This window comes from Myotis yumanensis, unplaced genomic scaffold, assembly GCF_028538775.1.
Source record: "Myotis yumanensis isolate MYYU_CA2020_CCGP unplaced genomic scaffold, mMyoYum1.0.hap1 SCAF_16, whole genome shotgun sequence".
NCBI classification, from domain to species: Eukaryota; Metazoa; Chordata; class Mammalia; order Chiroptera; family Vespertilionidae; genus Myotis; species Myotis yumanensis.
Window position 1 is genome coordinate 28,066,086 of NW_027223767.1, and position 20,845 is coordinate 28,086,930.

Consider the following 20,845-nt stretch of genomic DNA (forward strand, 5'->3'; position numbering starts at 1 on the left):
CTCCTGGCAGAACCCAGAAGTCGGTTTCTGTCCCCAACCCTTTCAAGATTCTGTATCTTTTCCTCTCGGCCCCTGCCCCCCCACTTCAGGGGGCTTGATTTGTCTGTGATAATCAGAAGCAGATTTTGGCTCCTGATCCATTATAGATGTGTTTGAGATGGATGCCAAGCCATAAGCCACTTGAAGAGCATGTGAAAGTATATTTACATACACAAGAAAGGAAGGAAGAGAAAGAGGAAAGAAATGGGCTCTTCCAGATCCCCAACGAAAACCAAACAAACAAAAAATCCTGAAACGGCAACACATAATAACAACGACAAAACTCAATCCAGGCCCCCAAAAAGCATGGGAAGAGATTTGGCTCCAGAGTCAGCAAAATTGGTGAAGGATGTTCAAAGGGCGGAGGACATACATGGCGACGCCGGAAGCATGGGCTTGGGGGTGCTTTCCCAGAGTCCGGGGGCCACTCGGGCCCAGGCTTGGTGGAGGGGGCAGGTTGGTGGGGACGCATGGGGTGCTTTCACATGGTGCCCAGCGGGACTGTGTTTCTCTCCAGGATGCCCCCGAGTTAGGGAATATCGATTGCTCTGTATTTGTAAACAATCTTAAAGGGACGTGGTGCCAACAAAAATAGCCAACTTCGGGAGATTAAAGTGTGTGGGGGGAGGCTCTCCACAGGGGAGCCCGTTGCTCATTGCTCTGGATCAGCACGGGCCAAGATTTATCTTCCCTTTTTAATTCTAAAAAAGGGCCCGCAGAGTTGAGGCCCACAGAGTTGAGCAAGGTTCGAGTATTAGTTTCTTTCCATCCTTGTCAAATTTTTTTTCTCTTCTTTAATGAAAGTGCCCAGTCAGCCCCCAGTGGTCCCCTACCCCGCGTGGTTGTCCAGGTGACGCCTGGCCTCAGAGGTTCCAAGGTGGCCTTCCTATCAGCTGTGCTGGTGTCCCCCACCCCTATCCCCACCCCCACCCCCACCGTTTGTGGTTCAGCCGCTGGCCCAGAACTCACATTCGTGTCTCTCCAAACAAAAAGGAAACCTGTGTATGGATGTTAGGGGGCACGTTTGTGTGTGTGTGTGTGTGTGTGTGTGTGTGTGTGTTTCTCTCTTAACACGTTTGTCGTCTGTAGCTGTGCAGCCACAGCTGCCTTTGAAATCTGGAAACTGTTTTTTGAAAAAGCAACAGGAGGGAGGGTAGGAAGAGATGGGGTGGTGTGGTTTGACTATAGTAACAGATTAAATACTCTGACCCCCAATTTTTAAAGAAAGCATTTAGTTAAAATATTGTACAAGACAGTTATTGAGAAGAAGAAAGTTTTTAAGTTTGGGATTCCTGTTTATCCTGCTGTAGTTTTGTGGGTTTTTTTTTTTTGTCACCATAGACATGAGAAGTGGGTGTAACGATGCCATCTTCTTCCCCCTCTGGGGAGAGGCTGGACCGGATGGCCCTGTGGCACACGGGAGAAGAGAGGTTAAGATGGCTTTCCCCGCGCCCTCAGTCAGCTGGAATTAAAACGGCCTTTTTGCCTCTGGAGGCGAGTTGGTAACAATTTATCGAAGCTACTGAGCTGAGCAGTGACATTTCTTGGGTTTGCTTTTGCCTTAACCCCGCTCCCTTTTTTCTAGAAGCCTCGGAGGAGGAAGGGAGGTTTCTGTGCATAGATTAGCTTCAGTGTCTCAGAAGTTTCTTTCCAACTTTAAAAAAAATGGTTCCCATCCCTCAGCTGGGACTCGCCTTTTCAGATAAAGATTCCTCATGGCTGTGGGAGCCAAGCACAGGGGGTTGCTGGAGGGCCTTGAACACACTCTATTTTCAAGGTTAGGGAGCAGCAAACTTCCAAGGGAGGCGTATGGAGGGAGGGAGAGTTGTTTGAGTTCAAGGACACCGGTTTTTTCCCCTCCTAGGAAGAAAGCCTTTGTTTTTGTTTTCTTTTGCTGTCTTCTTCCAACTGCTTAGAGTAAATAGATTAGCAAATGGGCCCAAACCAAAGGAAACCAAATGCACAAATACAGAAGTTTGCAGTGGACACAGACAGGGCTCTGTTTGGGGGCCAGTTCGCACCTCTACATTTTCATGTTGACCCACATTCTCTCAGGGCTGCTCCTGGTACTTGAAAATCAGAGAAAAAAAAAGATTAAGGGGTGGATATGACACTTTTCAGGACTGAGGGGAGCGGGGAGAGTCTGCATAGCTATGTGCTGTTAGCAGCCTTCAAACAAAGTCGTTGGTGGGAGATCTGGGCACCCACGGTTGTGCCTGGGAAGCTGTGTTCTTCGTAGTTGTTTTGATTTCTGTGGTATGGAACCGAACGTTTAAAACCGGTTACAGGAACGTCTCCCCAAAGAGGTATTCCTGAGAATTTCTGGGTAAAAGGAGCCCTGTTTTCCCAGCAAGCATCATTATATTTTTAGAAATGTTTTCTTTGCTCGTTGCCCATCAGTTAGCGAGGCTCGTCGTACTTTGTGTCATGTTGCTCTGATTTCCTGAACGGGTGTTTGGATGGATGAGGGGTTTTATTAAGAAAAAAAAAATACTGCAGGAGACTTTTTGTCACACGAATCAATATCTCTTCATCCTGCGTGCATGCAGGGGAGTTGGGGGACACAATCAGTTTTCTCTTCCTACCTTTGATGAGGGCAAGAAAAGGGTCATGCTATTCACATTAGCCACCTACCCTTCCCTCCTTCTTCCCTCCCTTCTCCCTTCTCCCTTTTCTTTCCTTTCTCTTTCTTCTGACTGATACCAGCTCTTTGTCCCATTTCCTGCGTTTTGAGAGAGTACTTTCACGTGGGCAACAACTGCTGGCTGTAGTTTTTTTTGTTTTGTTTTTTGTTTTTGCATAAGGAAACAACTCACACATAGGTTTAATTTTTTTTTTTTTTTTTAGATTGAACGTAGTTTTTAATAGTTTGAGGAGGGAAAATCCTGAAGGTGGTTACTGGTGATCCCCCCCCATCTCCTCCCCTTGGAGCTCTGTGCCCTTGCCTTTTTCTCAGGGGTCGCTAATAAGAACTGCTGGCCTAAATCAGTGTCTCTGAGAATCATTGATTCACTAATTGCTCATAATCGAGGCCTGGCTTCCCCCTCCTGCTGAGAGCACTTTTGTTTTCCGCTATTCTGTGGATTTCTGGAGTGTTTAAGAGGTGCCCAATGAAAGAGTTTGGCATGCCACCGTTGCTGGTTGTGCTCCTCAGAGGTGACCACGCCACTGGTATCCGGCTCCATAAACAAGGGGTTGCCAGTGACCTTTCCCAAGGTCGCTTGTCTGCTGGCGAGTGTATTCCCCAGCCAGCAGTGTAGGCCTCAACTTAATTTGTTCCTTTCCTAAGGCAAAATGACCTCCCAGTAAACCTGACCCCCACCCCCCACCCCGCCTTTTTTATTTTATTTTCTATTTTTATTTTATTTTATTTTTTTAGTGAACAAACAAAATTAGGAAAGGTGTGTTCTAGCAGAGTGCAGGCAGCACTGGGAGGAGACACCGCTAGCCTTTCATTAAAATGCTGGGGTGGGGTTGGTTAATAGGAAGTGCAGGGTCCTGAGGTTAGAATGCAACGCTCAGGGAACCGAGCGGACCCAGGAACAAAGTGGAGGCCCAGAGGGGGGCTGCCCGGAGAGAAACTGCTGAGATTTTGAAGCAACATTTCTCTTGGCATTGGGAATTGGGGAAGAAAAAAAAAAAAAGGAAAAAGCAACCCCACTTGCTCCATATTCATGGTCTCTATAGTACTCTGTAAATAAGTGATCTCCAAAAGCGCTTTTCTTTTTTTGGCTAAACCTTCATAATGAGACCCTTCCCAAGGGCCTCACGAGGAGCCCAGGAACGCTTCCTTGCGATGTGAGTGTGGGAAATCAGTGCAGCCGGAGAAAAGGAAGCACAAGACTGTGTCCCTCAATGAAGACCCAGCCCTGCGGGGGCCACCCTCAGTGTCTTAGAGGCTGGTGGGTTCGGAGGCCTCGCTCTGTCTGAGTTTGGTGACATGTGATTTGTTGGTTGGAGGCCAGGCCTGGGGAGCAGGTATGATGTGGACAGGAGAGCGTGTTAGGGAAAGTTTTCAGAGAGAGGACTGTCGTGTATACATCCCAGTCCTAACGTGGCTCGAGTTGGTTCTCCCACCTCGGCTGACTGCATGCTTCTGTTCTGCACTCGTTGGTTTGTGTTTGTGTTTGGTGTTGTGCCTTGCTTTGGGCGTCCAAACACAGGTGGGCACTGGGGCTTCTGTTTGGTGCTTCTCGGCCTTTCTGCTGGTGCCTGGGGCATTGGAAAGCCCTTTTCCAGCCTCCCTTACACCTTTGCAATTGCCCCTGCGGCCAGCCCGAGAGCCTAGCCCTCCTTCTGTAAGTTATAAACAGTCAGTGGGTTCCATCCTCAGGCCCTGCCTAGAGGGAGGCAGGATGTCGGTTTCATCGGGTTGTGAGTGGAGCCAGAGTCCTGTGCTCACCTTGCTCTGTAGCACACTGTGGCCCCTTGATCCAAATCCACAAAATAACAGACTGGTGTAAGGTTTGGTGTAAGAGTCCAGGCTTCTCGTGGGCCGTCCTTTTCCCTGGCCCCGGTCTGCACAACCTCCTCTCTGTCCCCGCTGGATCCAGCCTGGCTGAACAATCGGGGCTGAGTAAGCACCTACTGGGTGCCTGGCGTTGTGCAAACTGCCAGGCAAGCCTTACTATCTTCATTTTATAGATGAGGCTGAGCGAGGTTATGTAACTTGGCCAGCTCACATAGCCAGGATTCAATCCCAGAACTGTCTCTAAGAACCAGCCCTATCTACCACCTTGCCTCTCTTTTCCCAAGCACCCCACCACCCCAACCCACCCCCAGCTCTTCCGCTGCTCCTCCCCCGCCCTGGGTGGGCTCTCTCACATCTACCCTACAGCTATTTCCAGAAGGGGATCTGTCTCATCTATAGGGTCCCTTTAGGGAGAAGGACGGCCCAGCACCAGCCCCCACTCCTTTCTTCTCTGCCCTCAGGAGTCTGCTGAACTGAGGGTAAACCTCTGGGTCATTGGGAGACAGAGTCCTGGCTTCTCACGGGTCATCCTTTTCTCTGGCCCCCGGTCTGAGAGCACCTTGTGCCAGAGACGAGGGAGGTTGGCTCAGAGCGGTGCAGACCCTCAGCTCTCAGCTGAGGCTAGACCTTAATTTCCAGATTATAGATCGCTTCGGTTAGGTTTCTCACTCTTGCTTGATTTAGTGGGGTGGTGGGAGAGGGTGGTTATAGGAGCCGAGGTGAGGCCGTGGGAAGATTGTGTGAGTGTGAATGTTAATTACTTTCACTATTCTAGCCCAGGCTTTTTCAACCTTGGCACTGTTGACATTTTTGGGCCAGATAATTCCTTGTTGCTGGAGTGGGGGGTAAGGGTGCGAAGGTAGGGTGCAGGGGGAGGGGTGGGTTTGCACTGTGTATATGGTAAGACTTAACAGCATCCCTGGCCTCTACCACTAGATGCCAGTGACACCCCTCCCCAATTGTGACAGTGAAAATGTCTCCAGATGTTTCCAAAGGTCTTCTGGGGGCACATTGCCCCTGTTTGGGAATCACTGGTTGAGCCCTCTAGGGCTTGTGTACAGAAAGGTGGGTTGAGGCTTGTGTGTGCTCTGAGGCTCTGGTCTGCGTAGGTAGGAACCTGGACAATGAAATATTTGTGGGATCAAGAGCAGGAAGGCACGCAGAGAAGTCACCTGCCTGGCCGTGGCCCCTGACAGTCCTTGCTGTGGCCCAGTGGAGGGCAAGGAGAGGGACATTTTCCGGGCCAGCTCTCTGTGGGGTTTTTCATGGGGGGGAGCCTCTTTCTGCAGTGACTTCGTACTCAGGGGCCCTCGGGGTCCCGTGTTTTGGGCTTCAGGACTTTGGTTTCTAGCTCATGCATTTGATCTGCCCTGCCCTCCTCTGCACACGTGAACGGGCTCCTCTGCATGCACAAATGGACTTGTATTTGAAATGAATTAGTTAAAAAACACACACACGTTTTCTCGCCAGGACTCTCTTCCCTTTTACTCCTTCTCTGCCGTCCAAAGAGCCTTGAAGGGCCGTGTGGTGAGATTGGCTGGCCTGTGCTTTTCAAGGCCCTGATTAAGGCAAATTATCAAATGGAAGTTGGGTGTTGCTGCTGTGCTTGTGAAAAAGTCATCTGTGTGCCTTAGAGTCCATCGTAGCTCCTTGGTGAGAGGAGGGGCTGGGAAGTACTTCCCGATGGGAGTTTCGTTTCCAGAGCTGGAGGGAGGCATCTGGTCGGCACAGTGTCCTGAGATCCCGCTTTCTAGCTCTTGGTAAGTAAGTGAGAGAGTGAGTGAGAGAGACGCTTGCTAACTGATTGGTGGGAAGCTCTGAGACAAGGCTGGGTGTTTCCAGCAAGTTGCCAAGCAGTAAGTAGCTTGAGCTATTGAACTTGGGGGAGCCAGATGGCTTTATGGGCCCGTGATGTCTCGGTGACTTTTGCCTCCCTTTTATGTAGAACAAAAGGTGCCTGTTTGTCCAGTTGGAACGGGTGTGGGGAGTCTGGGCTTGGAGAGGCAGTGCGGCCTAGTGGTTGAGAGCACAGACGCAGGGACTAGGCTGCCCAGCCAGGTATAAAGGTGGGACTCGGAGGTAAGTTATTCAATCTGTCTGTGCCTCAGTTTCCTCATCGATAAAATGAGATGAAAATTACAGTATCTACTTGGGGGTGGTGGTGAGGAGTTAACGGACGCCAAGGGCTGAGCCTAAGCCTGGCCAGGAGTGAGGGAGTCGCTCTGAATGACATTATTAGCAGTGATGTGATGCTGGGACGGATGGTTAACCTCGCTCCCGAGGTTTTATGACAGTGGCCCTCACACTTCACTGTGCAGGAAAATCACATGCCCTTCCCCGGACGTGTTGGAATTGGGGTCTCGGTCACGGAGCCCAGGAATCTATGTTTAACATCCCAGGTGGTGCTGATGCAGGAGGTCCGGGGAGAACTTAGTGGCTCCTCAATGTCAGCGTTTACCAGAATCTTGAGGAGTAAGGGTCCTAAATGTCATCGCCGGGTCCTCCACCCGGATGATCTAGAAACAGTTCCGACCACTCCGAGTTGCCTGCTTCGGGCCCTGGGTGGGCGTGGTGGGTGTGGATGGCTGCAAGCTGCCCGTCTCTGCCCGTGGGTCAGTCCTGCCCATGCAGTTCTTGGACTGGGCCAGTACCAGTGGCAGTGGGCGAGGGAAGCCTCATGTGCTCTGGCCCCCAGAGCTCCCATTCCTGGCTCAGCCTGCGTCCCACACCCGGCTCTCCCTTTGCTGACGAGAGCCGCCGGCCTGTTCTGCAGGTTGTGTCGTTTCAGTGGGTAACTGGTATGTGTGTGCATGTGTGCAGAAGCAAACATCAAAATGTTTGGGGAGTGTTTTAGGAAAATAGTAAGGAGCAGATTGCCAAGATTCACTTATATGTTTCTTTTTCTTTCCTATTTGCTGTGTACATGTGTGATCCGCATCCTGGAGCGTTTCAGCTTTTCTTACCCCAACTGTTCCTTCTTAACAGCGGAGAGTGTACAATTCAGCACCAATAATACTGAGCAATAAATAACCCAGAGAAGATGAATAGCCTTGTGTGGTGGTAAATTAAAGTTGATTTATTGCACATAATATATACAGGTGCTCTAATGTAATTAAGCAGCGAGGCTTTTAATGCTGCAGAATCTGAAAGAAGACCCAAGAAAATTGGGTCTTAATAAGGCTTATTGAAATAACAGCTAAACATGCTGCGTAGCACCACTAGGGGATGTTGAAAGATGGACCGACCCGATGCTTTTTCTTAGGTGCAGAGATGACACGCCTGACCCGTTCTCAGCAGGGCACGAGCGGGAACTGTTCTGCCTGTGCCAGGACTGGGCTGCGTTGAGTTGCCTGCGCGGTCTGGCCTCGCCCCTCTCGTGACCGGCAGTCAGGTGGCTGGCGGTTGAACCGGCTTTTTCTGAGTGAAGGGCAAGGGAGCCGAGGAGTATGGAACTCATGACCTGGCCTCATTAGCACCCTGTGCTCACTAACTGTCCAGGCAACTGAGGGTTGGCTCACAGAGTAAATTCCCTGATCCAGGTCCCCCGCCATGGGCCAGGCCCTGTGCTGGGCATGGGGAGACAGGGATGGACATAAGAAGGAAAACAGCCCCCATCATCAAGGGGGTGTTGGGGGAGGCCGGTGTGTACGCACAGGATGGCAGAGAGACTGTGGGCACTGCTGTGACTAAGGCAGAGGTGGGAGAGGGCGGACAGAGCTGTGGGGCTTGAACCCGGGGGACGGGGGGGAGAGGGAGGTCAGGGTTTGGATAGGAGAGAAGGCTGGTAGGTGGAACGCAAGGGAGGCAACCTATCGATGTTTCTCTCTCTCCCTCTCTTCCTCTCTTCCTCTCTCCCTCCCGCTTCCTCTCCTTCTCCCTTCCTCTCTCTAAGCCTGTCCTTAGATGAGGATTAAAAAAGAAATTGAAAGGATGGGGATGAGAGTTGAAATCCCCCCCTATGCCTTAGACCTGATGACTCCAGCAGGTGAGGTGTGGGGTACAAGGAGAGAGGGGAAATCAGTGCTGAGACAGTATTGGTCTAAGAGCCCCCGGGGGTGCTTGTTAGAAACAGGTGGGCGTCTCTTATCCCTAGGGCTCTCCCATTGCTGGGGTGCTCCATGTCTGGGACTGTAAACAGGTCCCCAAGGCATGCCGAGCCTGTGGATCTGGTCTCACTTGGAGAGGCGGTTCCAGGGCTCCCTTGGGAGTGAGTGGGTTATTCCACAAAGAATGTTGGGAGAAGGAGCTGGTGTGGGACCAGGAAGGGTGGAAGAGTTCCTACAGCTTTACTGTGAATTGCTTTTGGGGCTTTAGATTTTAGGGAGCTGAAGGACATGCAAATGTACCCCTTCACACTGAGAAATGGACCCTCCAGCTCTTAGGTGTGCCCCACTTTAAGAAAACCCTCTATACAAAGACCTTGACTTCTGGAACTAGCTGAGTCAAGGAGAGAGAATTATTCCTGGTACCAGGGTTTTCAGAATAAGATTATGAACTGTTCTTTCGAACCAAAAAAATAAGATTTTTGTTTTCTCTGTAGAGGGCTTCTATTGCAAAACTGAGGACATTTGAACAATTTACTGCTTATGTTGCACAAGGTTACAAAACAAAAAAAGTCTGTCTACTTGGTCAGTGGCATTGAGAACCGCTCCTGAGCGCCAGAGCCCAGGCCCAGCGGTCAGGGCAGGGAGAGAGACCAGGGCCCTGCTGCTGGAAGGACCTCACGTGGCGTGGGCTGCTTCAGGCTTGGTGTGGAGACCCACCGAGAGGTGGTGCCCTGGACCGAGGGGCCAGGCGCTGTTGGGTGGAGGCCTGCTGTGAGCTCCTGGCCACGGGAGCCCGATGGTGGAGCCCTTCCATCCGTCCCCGCCTCCTCCTGAAACTGGGACAGTGCTCAGCTGTACCTTGCCATTACTTGATTATTTGCAGAATTAGAAAAGGCTCAAGTGTCTGATCATTATTTTTTCCTGGATATACAGGACATCCTCTGAATATCTAATCAGTGCCTCTGTTATTATTATATTAAAGGAATACAGGATGTTAGATGGCGTAGATGGATGGGCAATGCGTGTTTACTTTTTCTGAGGCTTGTTCGGGGAAACTTAGAAATGTTCTTGTGTCACCCTGGAGTGTCTGCCTGTCCCTGTGGTTCTGCCTCTCCCCCGGGGTGTGGAGATGACCCTAATGAAGGCTTTTGGAGCCTGGCTTACTTTCCCCAGGTAGAAGGAACCCTAGAGCTGGGGCCATCCAGCTCTGACTAACACCAAACTGAATATATTCGTGAGATCTTTCTACCCTAGCGAGTGGGAAGACATCTGGTGCCTCTTTTATCATACACCTTGCCTGGTGGTTTGCTCACGTACAGCACTCCAGTTGGGTGCTGTTTGAGCCTCTGGTTTCGAGTTTTACTGGTGGGTGCAGGGGGCTGTGGCAGATGAGTGACCTTATTGGGTGGGCTTTGTGGGAGAAGGTGGACCTGAGTTTGTCCTTGGGCAACTTGGCTGTCCTGCTGAGCTCCGGGGACTTGCTCGTGGGGAAGGTGAAGAAGTGAGCCTGGCTGGGGAAATCTCAGGGCACCACCCGCTTTGGAATGAGTGTGGCCCTCTTCCTTCCCTGCCTCTCGCACGCCCCTTCAAGACCACTTGTCTTGGAACCGTCCTGCTGCCACGGCCACAGTCAGTTGATCCCTCCTCTGTGCTCCCGAAGGACTGCGACTTGGCTAACAAGGAGACAGTTGTTCGTTCATTTCTTTATTCATTATTCATGCAGCCAGTGGTAATTAGCATTTAGTGATGTGGTTTCTGGGGGGGTAGTTGAGTTGTGTTCATTCATTGGACAAACATTTGTTGATTCCCTGCTCTGGGCTGGGTGCAGGGCACGCATGGCGCTAGGGTTACAGAGATGAGGAAGGGACTTTCTCTGCCCTTGAGTGTGCAGTGTGTTTGGGAAGGCAGGTAATCAGCGGGTGGAGGTGCTAAATCTACAGGTGAAGGATGCACTCCAGTGGTCGGCAAAACTCATTAGTCAACAGAGCCAAATATCAACAGTACAACGATTGAAATTTCTTTTGAGAGCCAGATTTTTTAAACTTAAACTATATAGGTAGGTACATTGTTATTAACTTAATTAGGGTCCTCCTAAGGCTTAGGAAGAGCCACACTCAAGGGGCCAAAGAGCCGCATGTGGCTCAAGAGCCACAGTTTGCCGACCACGGCACTAGGCTTTATGGGACCACCAAGGGGGGGGGTCAGTGTTGGCTTCACAGAGGAAGTGATGGGTGATTTGGGCCTTGAAGAGTAAGCAGGAGAAGAGAATTGAGGTGGAGGAACGTGCAAACACCCTTCTGGGGTCGGGAAGGGCTTGTTTTCCATAATGGATGGTCACGTGGCTTCCTGGCCCTCCTTCCCTCCTCAAGCCTCTGTCATTCACAGGAATTAACCTGGTGGGCCTGCACCCTGCTTGCTCACAGTGGGAGAGGAGGGAGACTGGGGTGCTGGTGAGTCATTCAGGTTGTGGCTAAAAAGAAAGCAAATCTCAAAGCCTAGGGCATATGAAAGATGAACTGTGTCACACTTACTATACTTTTTATGCAAATAAGTACCTAATATCTGGCTCTGCAACAAAATGTTGGGCTGATTTGGGGAGAGTTTCTTTTTTCTTTTACAAGTGAGAAGCTTCATTCAGAGAAACGGGCTAAGTTGGGATTAAAATGGTGGGATATGCTGTTGGTGCCTTTCTCTCTTTTTCAAATTCGATTTTCCTTTGTCCCAGCCAGCGTTTTATTACTGATGTGAATCACTGAGGGGCTGGGGAGGGAGAGAGGAAAGGGTTTCTGTATAAACAGCTGTCTTGCTGATTCAATGTACAAAGTGGATTTTATAGCTAAAATATTAGTTCTTGCTTTAAAATGCCAAAACACCCCTTCATTTCTTAGCTAGAAGAAGGGTCTTTGAGAATATGGGGACCCTCTCCCCTCCCATCACGAACCTTTGTTATGGGGACAGAAGGGTGAAATTCCAAAGAACTTCGTTTGAACCGGTCAATTCTAAAACAATCTCAAGCTCAGAGGAGAAAAATTTTCATGAAGTTCGAGTTACTGGTTCATATAACCTTCCTCTTTTTTGCCCTATCACAAATTCTGGTTAAAAAGTAATAATAATCCTCTCTGGTCATCACAGCTGACTACCTGCTTAATGTTTGTGTGTAGATATTTCATTTTCCTTTTTATGCAAGATTTCATCTTTGCATGATCTGAGATAGTTGGTTGCCCCGAGATTATTAATAAATTGAGATGGTTAATGGTGTGTGACTCAGAACATATATTTAAAAACAAGTTGGAATAAGAAATAGGTCTTTTGTAAAATTAATTTTTTGTTAGGCTCCTCTGGAGCCTTTTTGTTTGAAGCCAGCTTGCTTTGTAATGTTCATATATGCTCGATTGCAATTAACATAAATTACTTTTAAATACCAGTTAGTTGCCGTGGAGAGAGGCCAGGGTTGTGGTTGCTTATGGAGGGTTAAGAGGCTCGGTCATTGTCTGGGGTTTTTATCTCACTGGAGATCAAATTCTTTTTTTTTTTGGAGGTCGTCAATTTGTGTCAAAGATTGCTTGCTTTGATGGTGATAAGGACAAAGTCTTTGCTCCGAGTGCCAGGACATTTTCTTACCAAGAGAGAATAAATAATCATAAAATGCTTGCTTGTTTAAGAACCAGTTATATTAAATGCAAGGTGCTATCTGAGATTGTCTCCTGGGACAGAGAAGGACAGCAGTGGTAAAACTGGTGAAATCCAAAAAAACATATTGAACCAACGTGAATGTCTTAGTTTTGGTAAGAATATCGTGGTGATGTAAGATATTCATATCAGGGGAAGCTTGGGATGAAGGGTGTAGGGGAACCCTCCAGATTATCTTAGCATTTCTTCTGTCCTAAAATTGTTTCAAAATAAGTGTTTTTATTTTTACCTTTTCATTGAATTTATTGGGGTGACATTGGTTAATAAAATTATATAGGTTTAAGGTATACAATTCTCTAATACATCATCTGTATATTGTGTTGTGTGTTTACCACCCCAAGCCAAGTCTCCTCCTATCACCATTTATCCCTCCTATATCCTCTTCTGCTTCCCTGTCTCCCATTTCCCTTTGGTAATCACCATACTGTTGTGGTTTGTGTCTGACAGCTGTCAGTCTGTTCTCTGCGAGTCTGTTTCTATTTTGTTTGTTAGTTTATTTTTTTTTAATTTTAAAAAAAATGTATTTTATTGATATTTTCACAGAGAGGAGGGGAGAGGGATAGAGAGTTAGAAACATCAACCGGCTGCCTCCTGCACACCCCCCACTGGGGTTGTGCCCGCAACCAAGGTACATGCTCTTGACCGGAATCGAACCTGGGACCTTTTGGTCCGCAGGCCGACGCTCCATCCACTGAGCCAAACCGGTCAGGGCAGTGTTAGTTTATTTTGTTCACAAAATAAGTGTTTTTAAAAAATGTGTTATATTTGTGGTATTCCTTTTGGCTTGGTTGAGATTGTATTTGACTTATGTGCATTCAAAATGCTCTACCTATAGTGAGGGCAAATTATTCCGTTACTGCCTTGGAAATGGGTAACTAGGCCTGAGAGTAGCCAGGGAGTCCTTCATGCCTGGCTCATCCCTTGTCATGCTGTCCATTCCTGCCCTTCTCCCTCCAGCGACAGAGCAGGTCCCCCTGCCTGCACACCATCCTGATAACTTATGGCCCGAAGATCTCTCCTGATTCTATTGGCATTTGTTGCCGGAGATGGGCAGCTGGCATCTTTTGATATCCTGTCCTTCTCCTGGAAGGAGCCGGGAATGGGATTTTTTAGGCCGTTTTGTGCACTTTCAATCCATGTGTGTTAGCTTTTACTTTAGCCAGATTGGAAGCTTCCCAAGAGCTGGAATTTTGTCTTGATCTTTTTCTTTTAGAATTTACTTTAGAAAATTTCCCCATTGTATAACAATGCATGTTTATATAAGAAATTAACCATAAGAACATTTACTGCATCCAAAATAAAGGTTACCACAGGGGCTGCCCTGCTCCCAGCCATTGTTAACGAATGAGAGCATAGTCTTCCATAGTTTTTCCTGTGTTTACTACAGATATATATTATGATTTACAAATGTGAGGTCCTGTTACACATATTTTGCAGTCTCCCCTTTTCAGTTAACAAAAACTCTTTGCATGGCTATGTCTGATTTACCCACCACCAAGAAACTGTCTCTCTTTTTTGTCTACCCCCATGTTGGCCAGCACAGTGCAGGGTACATTGTACACATGCAGTACGGATGTATTATTGTGATTGTTTGTATTATTATATATTATTGTTTATATTATGATATCAGATTAGGTCATAGTTCAGAACACATAGTGCGTGTGCTTGGATGTGGAGAGAAGGTGCAGGTGGATACAGGGGTGGTTTGTGATATAGCTTTGTTTTGGCTGGGAGGGAGGCATCTTTATCTGCTCGGTACCAGGGGCCAGCTTCTTTGAATAGATACAGCATTAGACTTTCAGGAGGTAGAGTTGTGACCCTCTGTAGGAGAGTGAGTTGGGAGAGGGAAGAGTAGGAACTGAGTCCCAGATCACTTGGCTTGGTGGAAGCAGAGATGACGGCGTATGGGTTGATTCTTGGGAGTTCGAGAAGATGGCTTGCGGTGTAGGGGGTGTCCAAGGTGGTGTGAGAATCAGGTAAACCAGATGGGTAGAGGGTGGGCTTGGCAGGGGGGTGAGATGGGGAAGGGGAGCAGTTTGAGCAGGGGCAGGACTACATCTGGCCACCAGTCACTTTGGGGGTTTTCTGGAACAGAAAGGAAAATAGTGATACTGAAAAGATTTTGCTGGATTGAAGGGTGAATTGAACAGAGGACTGAGAACTTGGTGTTAAAAAGGGGTGAGTCCTTTGAAGAGTTCCTTGGTGAGGGAACTACCCACTTCTCCTGGTCATGCTCCACAAGGGAGCTGCAGAAGGGAGCTCTGAGTGTTGCCTGCAAGACAGTGTGTGCTCACAGAGTCTGTCTCGGACCTGGTGGGCCCTGGGAAGTCTCAGGAAGCTTCCCTTTCTCCTCCAGAGGAGGCATGGCAGTGCGGAGTGCCCTGGGGTGGGGATTGTCCTTGTTAGGAAAGACATCCCGAAGCACCGAGCACCGAGCTGTTACGGCCCCAGTTAACATACGCTGGGGATGCAGAGATTTTTATAAAGTGGAACTTACTCTGCGGCATGAATATTCATTTCCCTTTAGGTTTTGCTATTCCTCGTTAGAATTCTGACTTGACTCAAGGGAAAAGGGTGCTAGTAAGTGCTAGAGCTCTTAACAAGTAAATTCCTTTAGAGAGAATGAGAGGTCCCAGAGGAAGACTGTTTGCACAGAGAGGAGAGGTGCTTACTTTGAGTTGAGCTGAGTCCCTGAGACACATATAAAATAGTGCATACGTACAAAAACATGTGAAATGCACGTGTAAAACGTGAACAGCAATGAACGAATACCCACATAGTCACCGCATGGCTTAGAAGTGGAATATTACTGGTACCTTTCACACTGCTGTGTGTTCCTTCACAATGTTAAGCCCCGCCCATCAGCCCTGTGTAGATTTGCCCGCTTTTTGCTCACAGAAATATTTTGTTTCCTTCAGCTTGATGTCTTTGACATTCACTCCCCTTGCCTGTGGCTATCTAGTGTTGATGGGGGCGGGTCTTTTCTCCTTTCAGTGGACATTTGAGTTCTCAATTTTATTTTTATGGCCACTCAAACAGTGATGCTGTGAATTTCCTTGTACATATGTCCTGCTGTATCGATGCAAGAGTTTATCAGAATGTACACCTAGGAGTTCAAGGTATGTATAATTCAGGTTTCCTGGAAATTGTGTCCTGAAGACCTCCTCCTAGGAGCTGCCCTACGGGTGGTATGGAGATCTCATTGCCCTGTATTCTCACCAGCATATTAGGCTTACGAATTTTTGCCAGTCTGGCGGTATCTCAGTATGGTTTTAATTTGAATTTCTCTAATCAGCAATGAGGTTGACTTCATGCTTGTTTTTTAGGAAAAGAAATCCGGGCACTAAAATGTACTCTTTTTTTTATTTTTATTTTTTATAAAATATATTTTATTGATTTTTTACAGGTAGGAAGGGAGAGGGATAGAGTCAGAAACAACGATGAGAGAGAAACATCAATCAGCTGCCTCCTGCACACTCCCTACCAGGGATGTGCCTGCAACCAAGGTACATGCCCTTGACCGGAATCGAACCTGGGACCCTTGAGTCTGCAGGCCGACGCTCTATCCACTGAGCCAAACCGGTTAGGGCCTAAAATGTACTTCTTATTCAGTGACACTGAAAGCACCGCTTCGGTCGGCCGTGTCTCCCCTGTGCTGTTTCCTGCCCTGGGACAGAGTCAGGCACAATCTTTTTTCATTTCCTGTGGGCATTTGGGGAGCATCAGTTGGCTTGCGAGCCTTTTCTTAGTGTCTGTGTACTGTGTTTGGAGAACACCACTGATGCCTGGGCCTGTTGACCCTCATTGTAGGAGAAGCTCCTGGATGACAGCAGGCTCCGTGTGTGCTGGGAGCATGCTGTTTCTTTTCACACAAACAGGCAAGTAAATGAGAGCTCAGGCCAGGTCCCTAGGTGTTTGGCGGCAGCAGATCCTGGGCAAGGGAGTGGCTTTGGGGAGGCACTGGGGACAGCCCCAGGTGAACATCAGCAGCAGAGGTAGTGACTGGCTGGCTGTCCTGTGAGGGAGAGGAGAAAGGGAGACCTAACACCCATGGTTTGGAGAGAGGGGAAAAGGGCCAGGCTCCCAGGGGTGGTCAGAGGTCCGGAAGGGAAGGGCAGGATTGCTAGAGACAAAGGTTTCCAACTGGGGATGCGTGGGGCGATTTCCAAATCTGTTTGAGGGACCTGCTGGCCAGGACCACCCTGCTGTGGGTGAGGCTCCTGGCGGAGGGCAGTTGATATCACTCCATATTCAGTCGAGTGCTTTCATGTGAAAACAGACCTTTGATGTGCTGGGAAATGAGAAAGAAAATCTGCTCTAACACCTGGGGAAGAGACGCTGCCTATGGGGGGAAACGCTCTGTTATGAAAGAATGGAATTGCACAGCTCGACATATGCTGGGTTGGTTGTTCGAGTAACCCCACGAGGAGAATCACAGGACAGAACACAGGCTTTTAGTCCCACGTGGAAGCATGTTTAGAGACACAGTGTTAAGGGGAAAATATCGAGGCGAACATTGTATTGCTATTATGAGTACAACTCTATAAATCTTACCTGTGCTTGCGGACAGGGTCAGGGAGGGAACCGGGGACCGTAATATTAGTTGCTTTTGTTTGTGTGGTGAGATAGTGCTTTCAAAATTGTATCCTTACTGTATAAAAGAAAGTCTTTACTGAAAATGAGTTTGGATTGGGCAATAGTATTTTATTACACCCCTCGGAATGCCTGTCAGCATGTTTATTTATTGAGTTCCTAATCCGATGGGCACTTCAACGAAGAAGACCCTAGTTCTTGACTTTAAGACACTTACAGAGAGTTGTGTGGTGTGGGAATGTACATATCCACGATGTAAGACATGGTTTGCCAGAGTCATGGGTGTCATGCGAGGTGGCACCCAGGTCATTGCCAACACAGAAGGACAATAGTGCAGGCTCTTGTTGGGGGCTTTCGGGAGGACCTCTCAGAGGAGATGGTCTTGAGGGAGCTCTGGAAGCATGGGGGGCGGGGGGCGGGATCTGAGTAAGTAGAGGGAGGAGGGAAGGGGAGCTTTATCTGAAGGAGCGAGGCCATCAAGGACTCATGGACTGTCAGGATGAGGGGTGACAGTGATGAGTTCACCCTCTGTCAGCGGGCATGGTTGGGCCCTCTTTGAGTGGATGGTGACACCTTTGGGCCCTCTCTTGAGAACCATGGTCACATACACACATCCTTAGGAGGCCCTCACGCAGAGGGCTGTGCCTGCCGTTTCAAAGGACTCCCTGCAGCCCATCCTTGGGGATCCCAGTTCAGTGTATCAGACATGTCTTAAGACATGCCAGGTCTTTTGTGGGGTTTGGGCATAAAGTAGGAATAGACAAACCAGGCCTTTGCTGTCAGGGAGCTTCCAGTCTGATGGGAAGGATGAATCCTGAAGTGGGCTGCAGCCAGCAAGAGGACCAGGCATTGGGAAGAGTCTTTCTTTGATGCAAGAAAAGGCCCCCTTAGGATTCAGGGCTAGGATACGTGGGGGTGAGGTGGTGCTGAATCCCATAGGGGCGCCCTGAAGGGACCTTGGGTGTGTGTAGTGTATGTTCTCTCTGTCATTGTCAGGCCAGAACGAGGCACTGGTCCAGGCTCAGAGAGAGCCAGGTGTCTCTGGGGCCTCCCACGTGGAGGATGAGGGGAAGAGGATGAGGGGAATTGCGTTGTGGGCCTTTGTTCTTAGCAACGCACGCTCACCTGGTAGTGCGCGCCTCCAAACAAACAGCTTTCAGGAAGAGCTAATAATTAGTCTTCTGGGAGAAGAATCCGCCGCAGCGCCAGCGAGGCCTCAGCAGCCGGGGCCGACGTGGCCAGCGTGGTTGATGATTGTGTGTTGTTGCTGACGAGGTTTGGGGCGACTGGCTCCACGCCTTGGACGGTGGGCCCTCCTCATTCTTAGCATGAGGTCAGTTCATGACGGGGAGGCAGCCACTGGGGGTTAAAGCTGGCCCTCAACCACCTGTGAGGAGACACTTCCATCTCAAGACAAGGAACCAGCTGAGGAGTGACTTGCTCAGGCCAGAGCTGCTGTTCCATGGAGGCCAGGGTCGCCCGTGCTGCTCCTTTCCCACCATTTAGATGGCCTTCCGTGACGCCCTCGTCCAGCTCGTTATAAATGGGTGGTGTGACCCACACAGTAGTGCGAAAGGCTCTATGAGCTGTCACTCCCAAACCTCTGCTCTGTCCATATTAAAGAGAATATGGTGCCGATACTGTATTAGGGTCTAGATACACTCATTCCTTCAACAGATATTTATTGAACGTCTGCTCCATGAGTAACACCAACAGGGATCCCTGTTGTGGATTTCCTTCTAGCCATCCGCACGGAGTAGAGAGAAGCCTGGCTCCTGCTTGCCCAGGGCGGGGGCCGGGGCGGAGAGCAGTTGCGCCTCGGGGGAGACCAGACCATGTCCCATCTGGTCCTCTGCCTGACGAGGACTTGCTTGTCTCGCTGCCTCCAGTGTTTCCGTCTGCCTGTCCCTGTCCACCCACAGGCCTTCTGGGGCTTGGAGTTCACTGCTGCCACAGAGAGGAACCTTCTTGCCTGCTAATGAGAGGGAGAGAGGGTGCGATTTCCACTGAGAGCTGCTTGTTAAAAAGTTAGGCTTGTCTGTCATTTCATCAAACAGATGACCTTACAGTGGTTGAGTAACAGAACAGAGTCCTGTTAGCCTCCATATGTCTCCTCTGGGGACACGTCCCCACCCCGTTGCTCTCCAACCCTGAGCTATCGCGCAGGGAGCTCTGGGCAAGGTTCTGCAGCGCTCTGAAATGAGGATGAGGGGAAGAGTCAAGTGACATTTAAGTCGCTGCTGTTTGTCTTAAATGGATGGGAAAGGCAGGAAGGAGATTCTGTTGTCCCCTCACGTTCCCAGGAATTGGGGCCATCTGGTGACAGATGCATGCACATGCCCTTCTTTTTTTGCTCATCACTTTGAAACACTCGGCCAGCCTTCATGTTCTTCAGTGTACACACTGTGATCGCTTTATGAAAATGTGCTGTAAGGACACCCCCATATCATCTTAAAAAGCAAGCTGATAGACCAAGTAATTATTTGGTTCTCCAAAGGATTCACTGTGGCTCCTTTAATTGGGGCATCCCTGGTACATTTATATGAGGACTTAGTCTTTGATGAATAAGTTTCCATAGTTTTTGAGGAACATTTTGAGCTTCTGATGCCTCCCTATTCTTTAGGCCTCCCACTTACTAAATCCCCAGGTTTCTTCTCTGTGTTTCCTTAACATTCACTTCATATACCCCCTGTGATGGTTAATTGTCTGGGCTATGATACCCAGTTGTTTGGTCAAATACTAGGCTAGAAATTGTAAGCTGTGAAAGAGTTTGGAGATGTGGTTAACATTTATAATCTGTGTAGGTAAAGCAGATTATATTCTAGAATGTGGGTGGGCCTCATCCAATCAGTTGACGGCTTTAAGAGCCAGGACTGAGGTTTCTGGAGGAAGAAGCAATTTTACCTCAGACTGAAACATAGAAACTCCTCGGTGAGTTTCCAGGATGCTGGTCTGCCCTGGGGAACTTCAGACTTCAGATTTCAACATCAGTTCTTACTGAATGTCCAGCCTGCTGGCCTGCCCTATGCATTTTTGACTTGCCTGCTCCCATAATTGTGTGCCAATTCCTTAAAATAAATATCCCTTTCTGTGTCTCTCTAACATCATATAGACCTCCCGTTGAGTCTGCTCTTCTGGAGAGCCCTGACTAATCCACCCCCTATCATAGTAATTGCTTGCTTAATTGTCTTTTTCTCCCTGTTGGACCATAAACTACAGGAGAGTAGGGACAGTGTCTGTCTGTTCACTGCTCTATTTCAAGTGCCTTACCTAGAGCCTGACTCGCAGAAGGTGGCTAGTAACTATATGAAGGATAAACAGAGGCATCTGTATCCACTGAGTGAATGAAGGGATCTGTATTCACTGAGAGGCAAGGGTTTTGCCTTTGTGGTCAGACAGGTCTGAGTTGCAGACTTGGCTCCATGATGTATTAGCTGTTGGATCACAAATTCCTCATTTGTAATGGGGGTTGAGGGTGGGGAATAATATCTGTCCCCCAAGTAGTTATAAGGATTAAATGAGATGATGTACCTGGATTGTAGTAGTTATAAGCCAGAATAAACCGAACAGTAATAGCTACTACCACCACCATCACCACCACTACCACCATCACCACCACTACCACCGTCACCACCACTACCACCATCACCATCACCATCATTTTCCAAGGTTATTTCAAGGACTCACTGAGATGATGAATATAACATTCCTAGCACCTAATCAAGGGTCTTCAGTGCTGTGTTTTTTTCTATGTACCACGCTCTTTCATATGCATATTTTCATTAAATTTAATTTCTGTTTAAATCCTGTGAAACAATTAAAATGGTCCCATATTAATGATGAGGAAACTGAAGCCTTGAGCTGAATTAAATGATTTACCCAAAATTCAGTAGGCAGATTTTTACTGTGTGCCTCCTTTCTGGTTGGGATTCAGACCCACATTGGTTCAGCTCCCATTCCTGCCATCTTCACTCTTTGGCATATTACCGTGTAATTTTGGACCCTG

At 48.6% G+C, this 20,845-nt stretch overlaps 1 protein-coding gene across 9 annotated transcripts in view; it reads left to right on the forward strand.

The window, feature by feature from the left end:
* Window positions 1–20,845, forward strand: part of MSI2 (musashi RNA binding protein 2) — a 348,954-nt gene that overhangs the window by 24,124 nt on the left and 303,985 nt on the right. The gene's annotated exons all lie outside the window — the stretch shown is intronic.